At 35.4% G+C, this 21,985-nt stretch overlaps 1 pseudogene; it reads right to left on the reverse strand.

Moving 5' to 3' along the window:
- Positions 1-20,413: 20,413 nt before the first annotated feature.
- LOC109270278 (glyceraldehyde-3-phosphate dehydrogenase-like) lies at positions 20,414-21,406 on the reverse strand (annotated as a pseudogene).
- Positions 21,407-21,985: the final 579 nt, after the last annotated feature.

Genomic DNA, 21,985 nt, shown 5'->3' on the forward strand with positions numbered 1-21,985 from the left:
AGGATTTATTTTCAACAAATGATGTGAAATCAATTAGATACTTATCTAATTGGATAACTGGAAATAGATGATAGACCTAAATGTGAAAGGAAAAACAGCAAAACTTCTGGAGCGAAGCATAGGAGAATATCTTCATCACCTTGAGGTAGGCAAAAAATTCTCAAATGGAGTATAGAAAATGCTAATCAGTAATGGGAAGACTGACAAAGTGGACTTCATTAAATTAAGAACTTCTGATCATCAAAAAACATTATTAAAAGAGGGAAAAGTCAGATCACAAATTAAGAGAAGTCATTTATAATTCATACATCTGTCAAAGGACTTAAATACAGAACAATAAAGAGTTTCTAGCTTCTTAGAACAAACTAATAACTGTTAAAGGAAAATACTGACAAATTAAAATTCATCAATATTAAAAATCCCTTTCAAGGAAACAATACATTTAATAGACAAGCCACATACTACGAAAACATATTCACAAATATATATCTGATTTGTGTCTAGTATATATTAACAATTCCTACAAATGAACAATAAAAAGACAGCTAACAATTTGAAAATGGGGACAGAGTTCAACAGATACTTCACATAAGAAAAATGGCTATTAAGTACATGAAAAAGTACTCAAATCATTAGTGATAAGAAAATTGCAAATTAAAACCACATGAAATACCCTTATGAAACCTCCTACCAAAGAAAAGTGCAAGAGCCGATTACTGGTTAATTACACCAAACTTTTCAGAAGAATTAACTCAACTCTTTCTTTACCTCTTTCAAAAGTTAGAAGAATATACTTTCTTCATATATTCTATGAGGCTAGTCTCATAAAAAGCCAAAGACATCACAAGAAAACTACCAACCAGTATCTTTTTTGAGCAAAAATTCAATAATCCTGGAAAATATACTAGCAAACAATCTGGTAGCCTACTTAAAAGGATCGTACACTATGACCAAGTGGGATTCATTCCAGAAATGCAAGAGTAGTTGAACATACAAAAATTAATATAACATACGCCATTAATTTAAAAAAAGGCAAAAACAGCAAAAACAAAAACAAAAAAAAAAACAATGATCATTTCAATTGACACAGAAAAACCACTTCACAAAATCCAACACCATTTCATGATACTAACATTCAACAAATTAGGAATTAAAGGGAATTTGCTCAACAAGATAAAGTTTATTTATAAATAACTCACATCTAACATAATTATCGAAGGTGAAATACTGAAATTTTTTCCTTACAATCAGGAAAAAGGCAAGTATTCCACTTTTGCACTTCTATTCAACATTATTAGAATTTATAGCCTAATCATTTAGGCAAGAAAAATAAATAAAAGGCATCTAAATTAGAAGAAGTAAAACTACCTTTATTTTCAGATGACAGTATCTTATATACGTAAAATCTTAAAGAATCCATAATGCAACTATTAGAGGAATAAACAAATTGGAGAAAAGTTTCAGGATAAAACATCAATGCACAAATACTATTTGGATTTCTATACATTATTGATAAGTAATCCAAAAAAGAAGATTTAGAAAACAATTCCATTTATAATAGCATCAAAAATAATAAAATACTTAGGATTAAGTTTAACAAAGAAAGTATAAAACTTGTACACCAAAACCCACAAAATATTGATGAAAGAAATTTTAAAAGACTTAAATAAATGGAAAGACATGTCATGTGCAGGGACTGGAAGGCTTAATTTTGTTAAAATGGAAGTACTCCCCCAAAACAATCTTACAGAGTTAATGAAATCTCTAGCAAAGTCCAATGACCGTTTCGCAGAAATGAAAATCTGATCCTAAAATTAATATGGGATTTCAAGATCCTCTGAATGGCCCAAACAATATTGAAAAAGGAAAACAAAACTGGAGGACTCACATTTCTGGCTTACAAAACTAACACAAAGCTACAGTAATCAAAATAGTGTGGCACTAGCAGAAGGGTGAGCAAAAAACCAATGAAATAGACTTGAGGGTACAGAAATAAATCAAGCATCTATGACCAATTGATGTTTTTCTTCAAATTTTTATTTAAATTCTAGGTAATAACATGCAGTGCAGTATTTTTTTCAGGAGTAGAATTTAGTGATTCATCACTTACATATAACACCCAGTGCTCAACATGACAAGAGCCCTCCTTAATCCCCATCACCCATTTAGCCCATCTCTCACCCACTTCCCTCCATCATGCGTCAGTTTGTTCTCTATTGTAAAGAGTTTCTTATGGTTTGTTTACCTCTCTTTTTCCTCCTTCCCATATGTTCATCTGTTCTGTTTCCTAATTTCCACATATGAGTGAAATCATATCATGTTAGTCTTTCTCTGACTTATTTTGCTTAGCATAATACACTCTAGCTCCATCCACATCACAGCAAATATGTAGCCAATTGATTTTTGACAAGAGTGCCAGGACCATTTACTGGAGCAAAGAACAGTGTTTTCAATAAATGGTATTGAGACAATTGCATAGCAGTGTACAAAAGGATAGATTTTTACCCTTGCCTCACACTGTATTTAAAAATTAACTCAAAATGGATCAAAGGTCTAAAGTTAAGAGCTAAAAATATTATAATAAAACAGGTAAACCATGACCTTGGATTTGACAATGATTTCATAGATACGACCCAAAGAGTATGAGCAACGGAAGATAATAGACAAATGAAACTTTATCAGAATTAAGGCTTTTGTGCAAAGGACACTATCAAGAGAGCTAAAGACCACCCACAAATTTGTAGCAAGTATTTGCATATCACATCTGATTAGGGTACTTAGTATTCAAAATATATAAACATTTCCAACTCACCAACAAAAAGACAAACAACCCTGTTGAAATACAGGCAAGAGAATTCAATGAACATTTTTCCAAAGAAGTTATAAAAATTGCCAAAAACACTTGAAAAGTGCTCAATATCGTTAGTCATTTGGGAAATTAAAATACAAACCACGATGACATACCACTTCACACCCACTAGGATGGCTAGAATTAAAACACGGAAAATAAGTGTTGGTAAGGATATAGAGAAATGTTAACCTTCACACACTGCTGGTGGGAATGTCAAATGGTGCAGCTGCTATGGAAAACAGTTTGGCAGTTTCTCAATAAATAAAATAGAGTTATCATTGATGCAGCAATTCACCTTCTAGGTACACACTCAGAATAGTTGAACACAGATATTCAAACAAAAAAAACTGTACACATTCATGGCACTATTCCCAATAGCCAAAGTGTGGATACAACCCAAGTATCTATCAACTGATACGTGCATCCACAAATAGGTCATACAAACAATGGAACACTGTTATCCATAACAAGTACTAAAGTACTGACACATGCATGCTACAGCATGGATAAACCTTGAAAACATTACGCTAAGTGAAACAAGACAGACACAAAGGCCATGTGTTATATGATTCCATTTATATGAAATAAGCAGAATAGTTAAACCCATAGAGACACAAAGCACATTAGTTGTTACCAGGGGCTGAGGAGACAGATGAACAGAGAGTTACTGCTTAAAGGTATAGGGTTTCTTTTTTGGTATGATGAAATTATTCTGAAACTAGAGTGTGGAGACAATTGAACGGTATAGTGAAGGCACTAAATGGCACTGAATTGTACACTTGAAAATGGTTAAGATGGTGAATTTTATGTTATATATTATATATATTTTACCACAATAAAAAAAATCAAGAAGAAATAAAAGATGATCCCATGTGCCCAGAAGAAGCGAGTGGGACAAGAGAACGACATTACATGTTTTAAGTGTTAAGAATATCACTTTTGATGGCCCTGTGTACTATGGTTAAGAGAGATCAAGGGAATAGTTCTTAGACCCTTGGAATATGTATTTTAATTGGATGTTGATCAGATGATGAAGTTTTTCTTTAAGGGAGCCGCATGCAGTTTTACATCTATGTAAGAAATATACTGAAATATTTGTATACTGAATCTAATTACTCTGATGCCCTAGTTAAATCTGACTCATTTTCAGGACATCATAGTACAAATGACCCTACCTGATGAAAGAGGGGTGTATTCCCTCAGTCTCCACAATATTAGACAAATTAAGTCTCAGGAAGAACAAGTTCTTCTTTTTTAACATTATAACCCTGTTCCTTTACCCTCCTCTTATAATCACTTAATCACCCTGAGTACCTTAAACTTTCTATGTGCTTTCAAAATTGCAGCATCCATCACATGTGCAAGCTCTGACTACAGCTAACTCTAATATCCAAGTCAGAATTTAGAGCATTCGCTTCTGGGCGATTTAAAAGTTATTTTGGGGGTGCCTGGGTGGCTCAGTCAGTTAAGCATCTGCCTCTTGATCTCAGCTCAGGTCTTGATCTCTGGGTCATGAGTTCAAGCCCCGTACTGGGCTCTGCACTGGGTGTGAAGCCTACTTAAAATACAATCAAAGTGATTTTTCACTTAAACAATTGCAAATCCTTTGGCTTTACAAGTTTCAGCCTTACAGGATTGTAGAGATGAGGTATTTTGCATTTATTGAGATTCAGGAGAAGATGGAGCCACCAACACACATATGCCAATTTCCCCTTTCATTTTTAATGCATGCCAACAGTGCACTTTTCTATAGTTTTTCAAAATGCCTATTAATGCTTGTACTGAAGAGATTTCATTGCTCTCAGACATAGAACACTGCAGGAGTTCACTTCTTTTGTTTTCATTCCAATGGACTGGGGGAAGTTTTCTGATTAAAAATAATTATGAAAGCATTTTCTACTGTAAGATCTTGCATGCTCTTTAAAGAGTCCTTTTTGGTACATCAGAAAACCTCTTGTTAAAAGCATTAATAAGGGGCGCCTGCGTGGCTTAGTCAGTTAATCATCGACTCTTGATTTTGGCTCAGGTCATGATCTCATAGTTTCATGGGTTTAAGCCCCAGGTCGGGCTCTGTGCTGGCAGTGTGGAGGCTGTTTGGGATTCTCCCTCTCTCTCTGCAACCCCCCCCCCATGCTTCCCCAGTCTCCTAAAAATAAATAAACTTAAAAAAATTGATAAGACTTTATTTCATTTCTTCACTGAACATTTCACATAAATCCCTTTCCTTTGTGTTTCAGGGTTTACGTGATATAAATACAGAGAACAAACTGGTGATTTGCAAGAGGGTAAGGGCATGGAGAGATGGGCAAAATAGGTGTAGTGGAATAAGAGTCACAAACTTTGATTATAAAGCAAATACATCACAGGGATGAAAAATACAGCATAGAGGATATAATCAATAATGTTGTAATAACATTGTATGGTGACAGATGGTAACTATTCTTATTGTGGTGCACTCTGTGTCACGTGCAGAACTGTCCAATCACTGTGTTGTACACTGGAAACTAATAACATTGGCAACTACACTCCAATAATAATTTTTAAACATTTCTATATTTCCAAAAGTTCTTTCAAATGAATAATTTTTGGCCTCCCATTTAGTGCAAAGCATTCTAAGAAAACAATTTGGCAAATGTCTGAGGATGAATGTATGAGGACTTTCATTACGTTCTTTTTAATAGTGAATCATTGAAAATGCTATGAAAATCTATCAAAAGAGAATTTGGCTAAGTGGTCTCTGGTATAGCTACTCACTTGATTATTTAGGAAGAGCATAAGTAAGATTTTAACATTTTATGTTATGTATTGTAAAATACTATATACTCGTTGCTTTAGAGTAGCTAGACTAGGGGGGTAGCACTTTTACATCCCAATATAAAGATGGAGTTCCATAGAGTTATGCAATCTGTCCGGTGTTGCACAAGTGGCAGTCTTAGATCAGAAAAGCAGCTAATCTGACTCTAGAAACTACTCTTTTGATCACTATGCTACTGATGTCTCTCTACATTTATTGACATGGCATATGTTCTTATTATTTAAATATAGCAATTATTCAGAATACAAATTGGGAAATGAAAAATATAGCTGTATCTTAATATATTTCCAGTCATTATATCTGACAAGGATTTATAGCAATCCCCATTATACTTTCCATCCATTTTTCTAATTTTCTATAGTATTTTTATTCAATTAGAAAATACAAGATTCATGCATAATGAATATTCTTTTTATTAAGTAAACGCTAGGCCCCAGGTGGAGCTTGAACTCACAACCCTGAGATCAAGAGTTGCATGCTCTACTGATGAGCTAGCCAGGCACCCCAGGAGATTCTTAATACGTTAGTGTTACATGATTCCTTAATACATGACAGTTTGAGGGAAAATAAAGAAAAATGCATATACCTATATAAACATATTGAATGGTTATCAACTAAAATATTAGCAGTGCTTATATTTAAATGATAGATTACAGGAAAAATTTTCCTAAATTCCTTTTTGTCTTTATATGTAAGGTCTATCTTTTCTTAGTCACAATATGTCACACAGCAATAAAAGTGTAATAAAAGTTTAAAATAAAAAAAATGTGGTACAATTTGCTTTGCTTGCATTGAATACTCAGTGTTTATAGGCAGTGATGGCAGAATGGAAACATAACTGAGCCTTCCTATCCCTACAGCAATGTAAACTATTTAAGTAGTACACAGATAATTTAAGGATGATACAGTCAATGTTCCCAGAGTAAGCAATTTTCATTCCATTACCACAGCTGCATAAAGGACAACTCTCAACCACCTGCAGAAATTTCTTTCAAATATGTCCTAGGAGAATTTCAGCTTGCAGCTTAGTAGCCTTCTCTTAAGACACAAACCAGGTTCAGTTACTGAGGTTCTCCTGCTTTCACTAAGTCAAGGAGTCTAGATGTGTGTTTTCACAGAGCAAAGAGAAACAGCCACCTACTGAACATAAAAATCTTAAGAATTCATATTCCAGACAATCATATTGTGCATAAATGTATCAAATTAACCTACTGTATACCTTGAATTTGCACAGTGTTATATGTCCCATATACTTTAATAGAGAGAAATGTATATTATTAAAAAAAAGAATTCATATTCCAGAGAAAATATGGTTTTATACTTAGGTTAAGTTAAACTCAAGATTTGCCTTTGCCAGTGATCTCAACAGAAGACCCTTTGACATAAAGTGTATAAATGCAATAGATGGTCTATTACTGTTTCAATTCCAAATCAAATATCATCTCTTCTGTTTGTATTTTATTGGGAAAGATCACAGAATTGGAAGACCACAATAACATGAAATGGAAACCTTAGATTAGCTAATTGAATATTAAAAAAAATCTTGTTATATTTTCCCTACTCCACGTTCACTTTGTCACTGCTAACAGTAGAGATATCTATTAGTAATACATTTTGAGTTATTACTCTGAGGACCAGAATCAATGACTGAGGACTGTTACTACAGAAAGTCAAAAATGTCATTGAGAGTGATTCTGATTTCACAATATTCTTGATCATCATAATGTTTATTAAAAGATCCATTAAAAGTCCATCATGCTAATTTAACTAGGAAAATCTAATAGATTGCCAGTGGATAGCTTCCACTAAATTAATGTAGGGGAATTATAACCAAAGCCTTGTCATTAAGAAATAAATAAAAACTGTAATGGTGTATTAATTACTAGCAGAAATCAATTATACCATTAATGAGTGAAATTAAATCTTTAAGACAAAATTTAGTAAAACTTCTCATTTTTAAAAATAACTCACTGATATTTTGGTTTCAGTATTAATGTGTCTCACTCATTGTAATTGAGAGTTGTGTACACCCATTTGGAGTGCCATGGGGCTAAACCATTCCTGTGTTCCTGCCTTCTAGGATTGCTCACAGATAGCACATTTCCTTATCTCTCTTGGGTGGCAGGCTCTCTTGTTAGGGTGACTGACCCAGTGAAAAGCTGCCTAGTTGGTAAATAAGTCTATTTCTGTGGATCCAGTAAGCAAAGCAATTTTTATTCTTCCATTATGTCCTTCTTCATAACCTTTATCAACAGTAAAGGACATATGTTGATTCTCCATCTGCTGGCCTTTTATCTTGCCTCTCATTTTGTACAGGATCCAAGCAACAAACAAGGACACTCTTTATTTGACTTCCTCAAGGAACCTAGCCTAGAGGAATTTGTGCACTAGGTGTATCGAGTTGGCCATTTTATCTGTGTCTTTCCTATGGAGAATCTTTCATATTTAGGAAAAAGGTACTTAGTAAACAAGAAGCTCATTTTTAAAATGAATGTATGATTCAATAAATCAATAGCACAAAAGTCTCAAAAGTATGTTACTTTCTGTCCTTAATTTATAAGCATTAAGTGCCTGGTATTTTGCAAAATGCTGGCACAAAACAAGTGAGACTCATGTCAGTTGGGTGGCAGAATAGGAAGCCCTGGACTTTTCTTTCTCCAATGGACACGTTGATTCAACAGCAATACACAAATCAACTATGGTGTGAAATACAGAAATTAGTTGAGATGAGAGGCTCTTGCAGCCTGGTCAAGTATGAAGCCAGCCACAAAACAGATAGGAAAATTGGATGCATCCTCTTGCCTTAATCCCCATCCCTAACACATTGCCATATAATTAGGAGGAATCCTCCAGATCCCAGTTTATCCCTGAAGAGAGAATTAGACCGCACAGACAACATTGCAACTTTTTGGAGGGCTGCCCAAGATATGGCTTCTATCTTACGTGTCTCAGAGTGTTGACAAAATCAACAACTGCTAGAACCCTGGAACTATAGAGAACAAAGACAGTAATTTGACCTGAACACATCCACCCACCACAGATCCTTCTCAAGCTCAACACAAAACAAGCGCGTGGGGGAAACCAACCAACCAACCCACCGAGCAACCCCCAGCTTCTTTCTGGGGAGGATAAGGTTTGAACTATACATCCAAAGTTACAACTTTTTTTGGGTGCCATCTAAGGAATTAGTTTTAATTACCTGTCTTGAAGCACTGACAGGACCTGGCATACACTAGACCCTTATGGATACAGAGGACAAAGGTGGTGATTTGAACTAGTGTGTGAGCACTCACCACAGCTCCTTCTGGCTCAGCACTGAATAAGGAGGTGGAAGCCAAAGCAAAAATAGAAATAAAACTAACCCCTAGTTTTTCCCTGGGGAGGGAAAACGTTGGATCACAAATTCAACATTCCAACTTTTCTGAGTGCTACCTAGGGATTAACTTTTGTCTTGCCTGGATCACAGCACTAATGGGACACAGCATATGTTAGACCTCTGGGGTCATCAGAGAACAAGTCAACCAATTAAACTAGCTTATCGGCATTTACTACAGCTCTTCTTCCAGCTCAACGTGGAACAATCAGGTAAAAATAACAACAACCAACCAAACAAACAAACCAGCTCCCAGCTTTTCTTTGGGTAGGGATAGAATTGGACTGCATGTCAAAAGTTTCAAGTTTCAACATTTCCAGAAGTTGCCCAAGGGATTGACTTCTCTGTTACATAAATCAGAAAATTGATAGAACATGGACTTTTCTAGATTTCAGCACATTATTTGAACTATGACACAAATACTCACCCCATCCCTGCCCCTCTCCTCCCCCCCATAAACACTAGTACAACACAGAATGAGCAGGTTAAAGACTCCAGCTCCCAGCTTTTCCCTGGGGAAAGAAAGGGTTGGAGAGTACATGTGATGTGCTGATTTCTCCAGTTACTACCCCAGGGATTTGTTTGTTTCTTCTAAGGGCTAAGAACAAAAATGGTGGTTTGGACAAACACAAATACTTGAGAGGCCTACAGAAGCTTTGGCTGGCTTGATTGATAAACATCATCTCTTGTATGAGGCCACTCTGTAAAGACTGAGAGAGGTAGCACTTCTGCCTAATATACAGACAATAACACAAAGAGTCAAGAAAAAAAAAATATATAGAAACATGATCCAAAAAAAAGGCATAAGATAAAACTCCAGAAAATATCCTTAATGAAATGGAGATATATCAATTACCTGAAAGAAGATTAAAATTAACCATTATCAAAATGCTCATGAGGCTCAATATGCTACAAATAATGCATGAAAGAACTTCAACAAAGAGAAAAATGTTTCAAAAGAACTAAGTATTAATTTTTGAGTTAAAAAAATATATGTGAATTGAAAAACTTAATAGAAGAATTCAATGTCAGACAAGACTGAGCAGAAGAAAGAATTAGCAAATTTAAAGATATTTGACACTATTCAGAAGAGCAAAAAAGAAAAAAAAATGAGGAAATTTCAAGCATTTATGGGATGTCAATAAGAAGACTAACATACGTCCTATGTGAGTCACAGAAGAAGAGTGACAACCAAAAGCTTATTCCAAGAAATAATGACCGAAAACTTTCCAAATGTGGAAAAGAAAATGGACAACTAGATCCAGGAAACCCAAAGGATCTCAGATAAGTTGAATCCAGAGAAATCTATATGGAGACAAATTATAATCAACTTGTCAAAAGTCAAAAACAATGAGAGAATTTGAAAGCAACAAGGAAACAAGACTTGTTATGAATATGGACTCCCTGTAAGATTGCACACAGATTTTAAAATAGAAACGTTTTGGGCCTGAACGGAGTGGGATGATTTATTCAAAGCATTAAAGGGAAAAAAAGATGCCAACCAAAAATACTATGCAGGCAAATTGGTCCATTAAAAATGAAGGAGAGATAAAGACTTCATCAGATAAACAAAAGCTGAGGGAGTTAGTGTCTACTTGATCTGTCTTACAAGAGTTGCTATAAAGAGTTCTTCAAGTTGAAATAAACAAAAAAGCTAAATAGTAACATGATAACTAACTATAAAACTCATACTATATTACTATAACAGAAGTAGGTAAATCACTTAATTCTAGTATAAAATTAGTAAAATTCTACTATAAAATCACTTAATTCTAGTATCATTAAAATAATGATATCTAAAAAATATGTTAGTGGATACAAACTAAAAACATATAAACTGCAACATCAATAACAAAGCATATGTGGGGAGAAGTAAAGGTGTAGGATTTTTCTATGAGATTTCAATTGTTCTCAGCTTACGCTAGACTGTTAAATGTTATGTGAGTTCCATGGGTACCACAAAATATCTATAGAAGTTACGCAAGAGAAAAAGAGAAAAGAAACAAAGCATATCAATACAGAAACAAATAAAAAAGAATGAAACACAAAGGAAGACAGCAAGAGAGGAATAGAATGACAAATGAACTACAGGACAAATAGAACAACTAACAAAACTGTGATTTTAAATCAATTTGTTTTCTATCAATAATTACTCTGAATGTACGTGGATTAAACTGTCCAATCACAGGACACAGAGTGGCTGAATGGATTACAACATGCAACCATGTGCCGGCCACAAGAGTCTCACTTTAGGTGTATGGACACACATAAGCTGAAAATGAAAGGGTGGAAAACAACTTTTTATGAATATAAAAGGAAGCAGAGTTAGCTAGCTACATTTATATCACATACAATAGACTTTCAGTAAAAAAGTGTCTTAAGAGGGGTGCCTGGATGGCTCAGTCGGTTCAGCATTTGACTTTGGCTCGGGTCACGATCTCATGGATTGTGGGTTCGAGCCCCACGTTGGGCTCTGTGCTGACAGCTCAGAGCCTGGAGCCTGCTTTGGATTCTGTGTCCCCTCTCTCTCTGCCCCTCCCTGGCTTGCGCTCCGTTTCTCTGTCTTCAAAATAAATAAACGTTAAAAAAACTTTAATTGTCATAAGAGACAAAGAAGTATATTAAATAATGTTAAGAGTCAATTCAACAGGAAGATATAACAATTATACATATGTATGCACCCACTATCAGAACATCTAAATATATAAAGAAACATATAGACTTGAAAACATATTGACTGAATCGAAGGGAGAAATAGACAGCAATAGAGTAATAGTAGGAGAAATCAATTCCACAGTTTCAGTAATGGATCAAAGAACCAGATAAAACATCAATAAAGAAACTGCATATTTGAACACTGTGGACCAAATGGCTTCACAGACATACAGAACAAACAGCAGAAAAATAATCTCAAGCACACATGGAATATTCTCCAGGGTAGACTGCATGTCTACCAAAAAACAAGTCTTATCAATTTTTTAAAAAAATTGAAATCATACCAGGTACCTTTTCCAAACACAATGGAATGAAACCAGAAATCAAAAGCAGAAGGAAAAATGGAAAATTCAAAAATGTGAATATAAAACATTTTGAACCAATGGATCAAAGGAAAAAAATCATAAATAAATTAGAAAATATCTGGAGAAAACAGAAATTAAAACCTAGCATGCCAAAACTTATGGGACACAGCAAAAGTGGTACTAAAAGGAAAGTTTAGTGATAAACATTAAGAAGGAAAAAATGAAACAATAACAAAGATCTTCAATAAACAATCTAAATTTACACCTTAGGGAATTAGGAAAAAAAAGACCCAACTAAGGCCAAAATTAGCAGAAGGAAGGAATTAATAAAGATTAGAGTAAAAATAAACAAAATAGAGAATAGAAACAAAGTAGAAAAAAATCAATAGAAGAGTTGATTTTTTGAAAAGATAAAATTGACAAACCTTAGATTACCTAAGGAAAAAAGAGGACTCAAAATAAAAACTATAAATGAGAGAGGAGACATTACAACTGATGTCATAGAAATAAAAAGGATAAGAGACTACTATAAATAATTACACAACAGCAAACTGGATACATCGGAAGAAATGGATAAATACCTAGAAAAATACAACTTACCAAGACTTAATCATGTAGAAATAGAAGCAGATCTATAAACAGTAAAGAGATTGAATCAGTTATCAGAAATTTCCTAACAAGAAAAGCCCAGGATCAGATGAATTCCATTTAAAGAAGAATTAATGCTAATCTTTCTCAAATGCTTCCAAAAAATTGAAGAGGGGTGAACGCTTCCAAACTCTTACTATGAGGCCAGCATTATCTTGATATCAAAGCCAGATAAAGACACTGCAAGAAATGGAAGCTATAAGCCAATATCTCTGATAAATATAGAGGCAAAAAATCTTCAATAAAATTGCAGCAAACCCACCTCAACAGCACATTAAAAGTTTCGTACACCATGCCCAGGTGGGATTTATCCCTGGGATACAAGAATAGTTCAACATATAAATATCAATTTTAATGGCAGAATCAATGTCATATGATATTTTCCATAGATGGAATTATAAAATGAATTATAAAATTCAACACTCTCTCACCATGAACACTCTTGACAGACTGGGAACAGAAGGAAATTACATTGATATAATAAAGCCCAGATATGAAAAGGCAACAGTCAATAGCATACTCAATGGTGAAAAAGTTAATTTTTTTCACTCTAAGACAAGGGTGGCCACTCTAGCTACTTCTATTCAACATAGTACCAGAAGTTCTATCCAGAACAGTTAGGTAAAAGGAGGAAATAAGAGGTATCCAAATCAGAAAGAACTAAGTAAAATTGCACCGGTTTGCAAATGACATAATCTTGTATATAGAAAAACCTAAGCGCTTTCCAAAACAAACAAACAAAACCGGTTACAACTAATAAATACATTCAGTAGAACTGCAGCATACAAAATCTACATACAAAAATAAGTGGGGTTTCCACGGTAGTTATTCCACTAACAACAATTTAAGCAAGAAATGAGAAAAACAGTATCATTTACAATAGCATCAGAAATTTTAAAAATACTTAGACTAAGGAGGTGAAAGACTTGTACACTGAAAACTGCAAAACACTGATGAAAGAAATTAAAGAAAATATAAGCAAAAAGAAAGACATGTTCATTTTGAACATTGGATTGGAAGACTTATTTCTATTAAAATGTCCATACTAATCAAAGTGATCTACAGATTCAATGCAATAACTATAAAAACCCCAATGAGATTTTTTTTACAGAAATAGAAAAGGCAATTCTTTTTTTAAAATATGAAATCTATTGTCAAATTGGTTTGCATACAACACTCAGTGTTCATCCCAACAATGCTCATCCCAGCACTCACTGCTCATCCCTCCTCAATGCCCATTTCCCACTTTCCCCTCCCTCCCACCCCCCATCAACCCTCAGTTTATTGTCAGTTTTTAAGAGTCTCTTATGGTTTTCCTCTTTCCCTCTCTGTAATTTTTTGTTTGTTTTTCCCCTTCCCCTCCCCCAGGGTCTTGTGTTAAGTTTCTCAGGACCCACATAAAAGTGAAAACATATGGTAGCTGTCTTTCTCTGTAGGACTTATTTCACCTAGCATAACACTCTTCAGTTCCATCCACATTGCTACAAAAGGCCATGTTTCATTCTTTCTCATTGGCAAGTAGTATTCCATTGTGTATGTAAACCACAACTTCTTTATCCATTCATCAGTTGATGGACATTTAGGCTCTTTCCGTAATTTGACTATTGTTGAAAGTGCTGCTATAAACATTGGGGTACAAGTGCCCCTATGCATCAGCACTCCTGTATCCCCTGTAAATTGCTAGCAGTACTATTCCTGGGTCATAGGATAGAACTATTTTTAACTTTTGAGGAACCTCCACACTGTTTCCAGAGTGGCTGCACCAGTTTGCATTCCCACCGACAGTGCAAGAAAGTTCCCGTTTCTCCACATCCTCTCCAGCATCTATAGTCTCCTGATTTATTCATTCTAGCCACTCTGACTGGCGTGAGGTGATATCTCAGTATGGTTTTGATTTGTATTTCCCTGATGAGGAGCAACGTTGAGCATCTTTTTGTGTGCCTGTTGGCCATCTGCATTTCTTCTTTAGAGAAGTGTCTATTCATATTTTCTGCCCATTTCTTCACTGGATAATTTGTTTTTCAGGTGTGGAGTTTGGTGAGTTCTTTATAGATTTTGGATACTAGCCCTTTGTCCAACATGTCATTTGCAAATATCTTTTTCCATTCCGTCGGTTGCCTTTTAGTTTTGTTGATTGTTTCCTTTGCAGTGCAGAAGCTTTTTATCTTGATGAGGTCCCAATAGTTCATTTTTGCAATTATTACATTCTTAGATTCATGTGAAACCACAAAGGAATCCAAGGGTCCAAAACAAATTTGAGAAAAAAGAACGAAGGTGAAGGTATCTCACTTCTGATTTTAAATTATATTACAGAGCTACAGTAGTCAAACACTATGGCACTGATGGAAGAACAGATATATAGATCCATGGAACAAAATAGAGATCATAGAAATAAAAGCACACATATACGGTTAACTGATCTTCAAACAAGAGTGACAAAAATACAAAATGAAGAAAAGATTGTCTCTTTAATAAATGGTGTTGGGAAAACTGGACAGCCACATGCACAAGAATAAAATTGGACCCATGTCATATACCACATACAAAAATCAATCAAAATTAATTAAAGACTTAAATGTAAGACCTGAAACTGTAGAACTCTTAGAAGAAATCATAGGAAAAAATTATAATGATCTTGGCAATAATTTTTTGATATGACACCAAAAGTATAAACAACAAATACAAAAATAAATAAGTGAGGCTAAACCAAACTAGAAGCCTTCTGCAAAGCAGAAAATAATCAACTAAATGAAAAGGCAATCTATGCAATGGGACAAATATTTGCAAATCAGGTATCTAGTAAGGGATTAATTTATAAAATATATAATGAATTCCTACAAATCAAGTGAAACACCCTCCTCCCATAATCCACTTATGTAAAAAGACTAAGGACTTGACTAGACATTTCTCCAAAGATATACAAGCAACCAACTTATATATGAAAAGATGTTCAACATCGCTATCCGCGAACTGCAAATCAAAACCACAATGAAGTCTTACCTCACACCCGTTAGGATGCCTATTATCAGAGAGAGAGAGAGAGAAAGAGAGAGACCAAAAAGTATTGGTGAGGATGTGAAGAAATTGGAGTCCTTCTATACTGTTGTTGAGAATTCAAAATGGTACAGCTTCTATGGAAAACAGTATGAAAATTCCTAAAATAATTAAAAATGGAACCACCATATGATCCACCAATCCCACTTCTGAGTATTTAACTAAAATAATTGAAATCAAGATCTTAAAGATATATTAGTTAGTACTCTCAAGTTCACTGCAGCACTATTTATAGTAGTCAACATGTGGAAACAACCTAAATGTCCTTCAACAGATAAATGGATAAAGATAATGTGATATATACATTTAATGAATTATCATCCAACCTTAAAAAGAAAGAAATCCCGAAATATACAACAACATGGATGAATGTTGAGGACATTAGGCTAAGTGAAATAAGCCAGTCACAAAAAAGACAAACACTATATGATTCCACTCATATCAGATATCTCAAATAGTCAAACTCATAGAAGCAGAGACAAGAATGGTTGCTAGTGGCTGAGGGGTGGAATAATTGGGGGAGGGGTGGTTTGCTAATCAAGGGGTATACAGTTCTTTATTTAAGACGTATAAATTCAAAAAATATTAAGTCCTAGAGAACTGCTAAACAACATTTTGCTTATAGTTAATTGAACAGTTTTGTACACGTAAACATCTATTAAGAGGGAAGATCTCTTATTCGTTTTCTTACCACAATCAGAAAAAGAGTCAATCCTTGTGCTTAAAAGATGTCAGTTGTGGAAGATTAAATTATGTGATTTGTAAGTAGGCATTCCATTCTCCCTAAAAATATAGAGCTAGGTAACAAGTTTTGTGGCATTAGGGAGTTTTCACAAACATAGATGTCAGTGGGAAGCACTGTGGTTACAGTTGGGCTGATTCCTCTTTAACAGTCTGTCTCTCCCATTCTCTCTTACTGTTTGTTTTTCTTCAAAACTCCTTTTACTTTACTGACTCCAGACATTCTTCTCCCATTACTCCTTTCTTTAATATGCTTTAGTTCTAAGAAGTTGATATCTTCAAGTTTTCCTACGTATTCCATGACTTCCTTCCCTGACAACTGTCCCACAGCTGCAAGACTAACTCATCTCAATTTAATTATTACTCCCTCATGAAAGATGATTAAAGCAATATACCAGGGGTGGATCCTTGACCCAACTGTATTGAATGATTTTTCTTTGATAATTTGAGAGTCAAAATTCAGAAATCTAAGCAGTCTCTGATGTGGACTATACTAAATAGAAAGAAAAGAAAAGAAAAGAAAAGAAAAGAAAAGAAAAGAAAAGAAAAGAAAAGAAAAGAAAAGAAAAGAAAAGAAGAAAGAAAAAAAGAAAGAAAGAAAGAAAGAAAGAAAGAAAGAAAGAAAGAAAGAAAAAAAACTAGCAATGAAAGAAAGACATTAGAAAACCCAGACTTCTAACCAGAAGCCAGTCTGCAAAAAAGGGAAGAATGGAGGAAAAAGTGACAAGTGGAAGAAAAAGAATCCTGGACACTACCAGCTGCCAGATTTGACCAGCACACCTTGGGGCTGCGGATGGCAGATTAATCCAGACTCCTCAGTCAGAAAGGAGAGGGTGAGGAGGCCAAGCACTCTGGTGGCGATGGCCCTGAAGAGAGCTGTTCTCCAGTTTTTATTGAGAATTTTACCAGCACCTTTCAAGGAGTGCAGGGGAAAGGAATGTGTAGTTTCAAAAGCAGGAACAAAGCATACTCAGATTATCAGGGGAACAGTACAATCAGGTTAGTGACGTGCAGGCATACATTACAGGGGTAGTGTATACGTCATAGGAAGGGGGTTGTTTTACTACTTTAAATCATTTACAGAGTGGAAAACATGTTGATCCACAGGCAAGGACAGACTGTATTGAGCCTTGACATTGCATAGGAGACCCGGTGTTCCTGGTCTGCTTTGGGGCTTCTCAACCAGCCATTTCCCAGGCTGCAAACATTCCTCGTTTAAAGCTTGGCAAGCCAGGCTCTGTGTGAGCTTCCACAATCAGCTTTCTCATTCCTGGAGTAGTCCTTGGAAAGATCTGGTTGAACTTTTAGGTCTTATGTTCTCTAAGATACTTATGTATCCTTGAGATATTTTCTTCTTAAGTGCAACACGTTTGTAGTGTGATTGTGTCATTTTCAGTCAAAAGAATCCAGACTTTGGGTCTTCTGCCTCTTCCCTAGATCTTCTTTTACTTTCCCCTCTCTGCCCTCTCTGACATCATTTTTTAAAAATGATTTGAGGTCTGACATAATCCTCTCTACTGACATTTATCTTCTCTTCCTCTCCCTCTTGCCTCTTAATTTCTATCCACAATTGAGGTCTCTCTTTCTACTTCTCTCTGCCTTCTCCTGTCGTAGTACTTCTGACCCTTAGCTGCCCGATGTTAACATAATTCTCCTCTATAGTTTCTGGGTCCATTCTCATTTCATGGTTTCTCTTTCTTAATCACTTTTTCCTCTTCTTGAATCTAATTTGAGGCTTAGACATAAACGTAAGTCTTCGTTTAGGTTCTTTTAAGCTCTGTAACGTCCCATCTATGTATCTACAGTGTTATATTACAAAAAGAAACTAAAGGAAAAATGCAATTGCTAAATATAGAAGCATACTACAAAAGGATACATAAATAGTGTATAATTTTTTCTCAAGACAACTTTACCAAAATCCATTTCATTTTTTATTTCAGTCAAAGAAAATTAAACAATTCTTGAATGCTCTGAGGTCAATGTGTCATGTCTTTACTATAGCATACAGACCAAAATGATCAGTTTGCACTATGTGAGAATCTGATCAGTAAGGTTTAATCTTGTCCTCAATTAAAAACACCATTACCTAATTGTCATTCAGTGTTCCCCTCTCAGAAGCTGAAAATATGCATATGAGAGAAATTTCCATGAAGGTAATGTTTATAGTCATTTCTGGGTTAAAGAACAAGATTTATTCACTTTACGGGAATGTATTTCCTGACATTTGTCCTATTGCATTATGATCAAAGGGCTGTAGTGCTGAATGTGGGAACTTCTCTAGGAAGGCTGACTGTAAGTGATTATGTAAACTTCTAAGCAAAGGCAATTTCCATTATGCACCCTGACGGTCAGAAATCCTTTGCAGGTTACATATTGCTGAATATAACAGGTTTCTATGTACTGGGATTCCACAGGAAATTTTGGGTTGTTTTGTAAGTATAAAGATAATAGGTATGTTGTTGCCAATAACTTGAATCCAAAGAGATGAACCTGTTCAGATCATATTCGTGGATATTGTTCACATTTTATTTTAGAAACAGATGAGAATTTTGCTGGCAAATAGGAAACCAAAGTCAGTTTTCAGATCTATGACCTCTAACCTATGAGATAAGGAAATTGGCCTGAGTACTCATGGAACTCTGTGAGCTTTATTTTCAACCTCTCATATGTCAACCAGTGAGTTGAGTGTGTTTCTATTACTATCATTAACAAAGTAGAATATTATTGATTGTTTATGCTAAATTCTGCTAGGGAGTAACTTTTGGATAGGACAAGAAATTACGTAGATTTCTTGCATTTATTGATTTGCATCCACATATAAAAATACAAACATTCAAAAATATTTGTAATAAGTTTTATGCACTAAAATTTTTTGACTTAATTATTTTATTCAGGTGTTTATTCAAATATCTTTTCCTCAGAGAGGCTTTCCAAATTCAGCTTTCCTAAAAAAGAGCCTACCCATTACTATTTATACCCATATCTTACCTTACTATTGGTTATAGCACATGCCATTCTTTTATACACATACAGAGGTTATCTGTGTAGTTGTCCTTCCTCAGCTAGAACATTAGCTCTACAAAGATAGGGCTTTTGCCTCCTTTTGTTCTCTACTGTCTTGTTGAGCCAGGAAAGATTCTAACTTGGTGAATGAATGAATCATAGCATTCACTATCATGATTAAAAAAAAAGAAGAAAGAAAGAAAGAAAAAGAGATAAAAGGAAATTAAATGATTCACAATGGCAAGACTGTTGATTAACTTAGTATAAATTCTTAACTTATATCGTTAACACCTAGTATATTTTTATAACAAAACATTTTTGTTGTGAAGAGATTTTTTGTAATATTATGTAAATAAAGAAAGTCCTAGAATTGTGTATGTAACATAATTACAGTGTAAATAGGTATAACCTATTTACAGGAGGAACTGAGAAAAAAAGTTACAAAATATTTATAGTATGTGTGCTTAGATGCAGACATCATGGGTTTTATTTTTAAATATTTTGCAATTATTATTTAGAGACTATGGTAAGAAGAAATGAGGCAAAAAGGAAGAAAAGGAGAAAAATATAGTAGTGATTGAGATTTGAGTATTAGAGATAAATAAGCTATCATGATAAGGTACTATAAGTATGAAGACTTTAACAACAAAGAGTAGTACACGATGTTTTTGGAGTACTAACTGTAAGTATTGTTTGAAGTTTGTTTTTGGTACAGTATACTTTACTGATGGTACATGACACAGTAGGGTTCCCCAAGTCCCTCCCTTCTTTAGGGGATCTGGGATGGAAACTGTGTAGAGGTCATGAGATTCTCAGTATGTTAGGGGATGAGTTGGGGTAAAGATTCCCCAGCAGCTGAGAATCTTTCTCTTCCTTTCTCTTACTGGGACTGGTGGTCCAGGGGGCTATTACTCCTTAGAGGCTACATGGACCATAATGTCCACCACTTGGTTGCTATAGCCAAATTCACTGTCATACCAGGAAATGAGCTTGACAAAGAGGTCACTGAGAGCTAGGCTAGCCCCAGTGTCGAAGGTAGAAGAATGAGTGTCACTGTTAAAGTTATAGGAGACAAACTGATTCTCCATGTAGCCCAGGATGCCCTTGAGGGGGCCTCTGATGCCTGCTTCACCACCTTCTACATGTCATCATATTTGGCAGCTTTCTCCAGGATGCACATCAGGTCTACAACTGATACACTGGGGTTGGGGGCTTGGAAGGTCATGACAATGAGCTTCCCATTCAACTCAGGAATGACCTTGCCTACAGCCTTGGCAGTGCAAGTAGAATCAGGGATTATGTTCTGAGCAGCACCTTTGCCATCATGCCACAGCTTTCCAGAGGGGCTGTCCAGTTTTCTGGGTGGGAGGGATGGTCTGGACTGTAGTCATGTATCCCTCCACAATGCCAAATGTGTCACTGATGACCTTAATCAGAGGGGCCAAGCAGTTGTGGTACAAGAGGCATTGTCAACAATCTTGAGGTAGTGGCCATACTTCTCATGATTCACTCCCATCACAAATATGGCACCAGCAGAAGGGGCAAGATGATGACTCTCTTGGCCCCACCCTTCAAGTGAGACCCAGCCTTTTCCATGTGGTGAAGACTCCAGTGGACTCCACAACATACTGAACACCAGCATCATGCCATTTGATGTTGGTGGGATCACCCTCCTCCAAGACGGAGATGGGTTTTCCATTGATGACAAATTTCCCATTCTCAGCCTTGATTGTGCTGTTCAATTTGTTGTGGGTGGCATCATATTGGAACATGTTGATCATGTAGTTGAGGTCAAGGAAGACGTCACTGATGGTGACAATATCCATTTTGCCAGAGTGAAAAGCAGCCCTGGTGACCAGGTGCCTGATACAGCTGAATCTATTTACTCTGACCTTCACCATCATGTCTTGGGGACATGGCTGGCACTGTACCAGAAGATGCAACTGTCTGTCAAACAGGGAGGAGCAGAGATCCTGAAGTTCTTTACATAAATAAAATTGTTCTGTTCTCATAATTACTAAATGAGGTCAGTGTTATAGTTGTTATTATCATCATTGTTATTCCCACTGTAGATGCCCAGAGAGATCATACTACTCCCCAAAGTTGTCCAAATAAGAAGTGGTGATTTGAATGTGATTCAGGGTCTGTAGTCTTAACCTCTGATTAAGAATAAGAATGGTAGTAATTGCTTCTGAAATAAGAAGAAAATATTTCATTCGTGAATTTATATCTTATTTACCTTCAAAAAAACAAATCAACGTAAAATGTTTTGTTTACTGTTTAAAAGGACTCATTTGGGCTTAGTCAAACATATAAAACAATCTTGAATACTTGGATATGAATAAGAAAATCTCTGCTAGAATGTAGAATGTTATAGGGCACATATTGTGGTATAATTATAGTGTTTTAGTGACATGACAGGCTACTCCGGACAGCAAGTGGCCTTAATAACTCAGCATTCTGTATATACACAGCCTCAG

The sequence above is a fragment of the Panthera pardus genome, unplaced genomic scaffold, assembly GCF_024362965.1.
Source record: "Panthera pardus isolate Hobbes unplaced genomic scaffold, ASM2436296v1 HiC_scaffold_6, whole genome shotgun sequence".
NCBI classification, from domain to species: domain Eukaryota; kingdom Metazoa; phylum Chordata; class Mammalia; order Carnivora; family Felidae; genus Panthera; species Panthera pardus.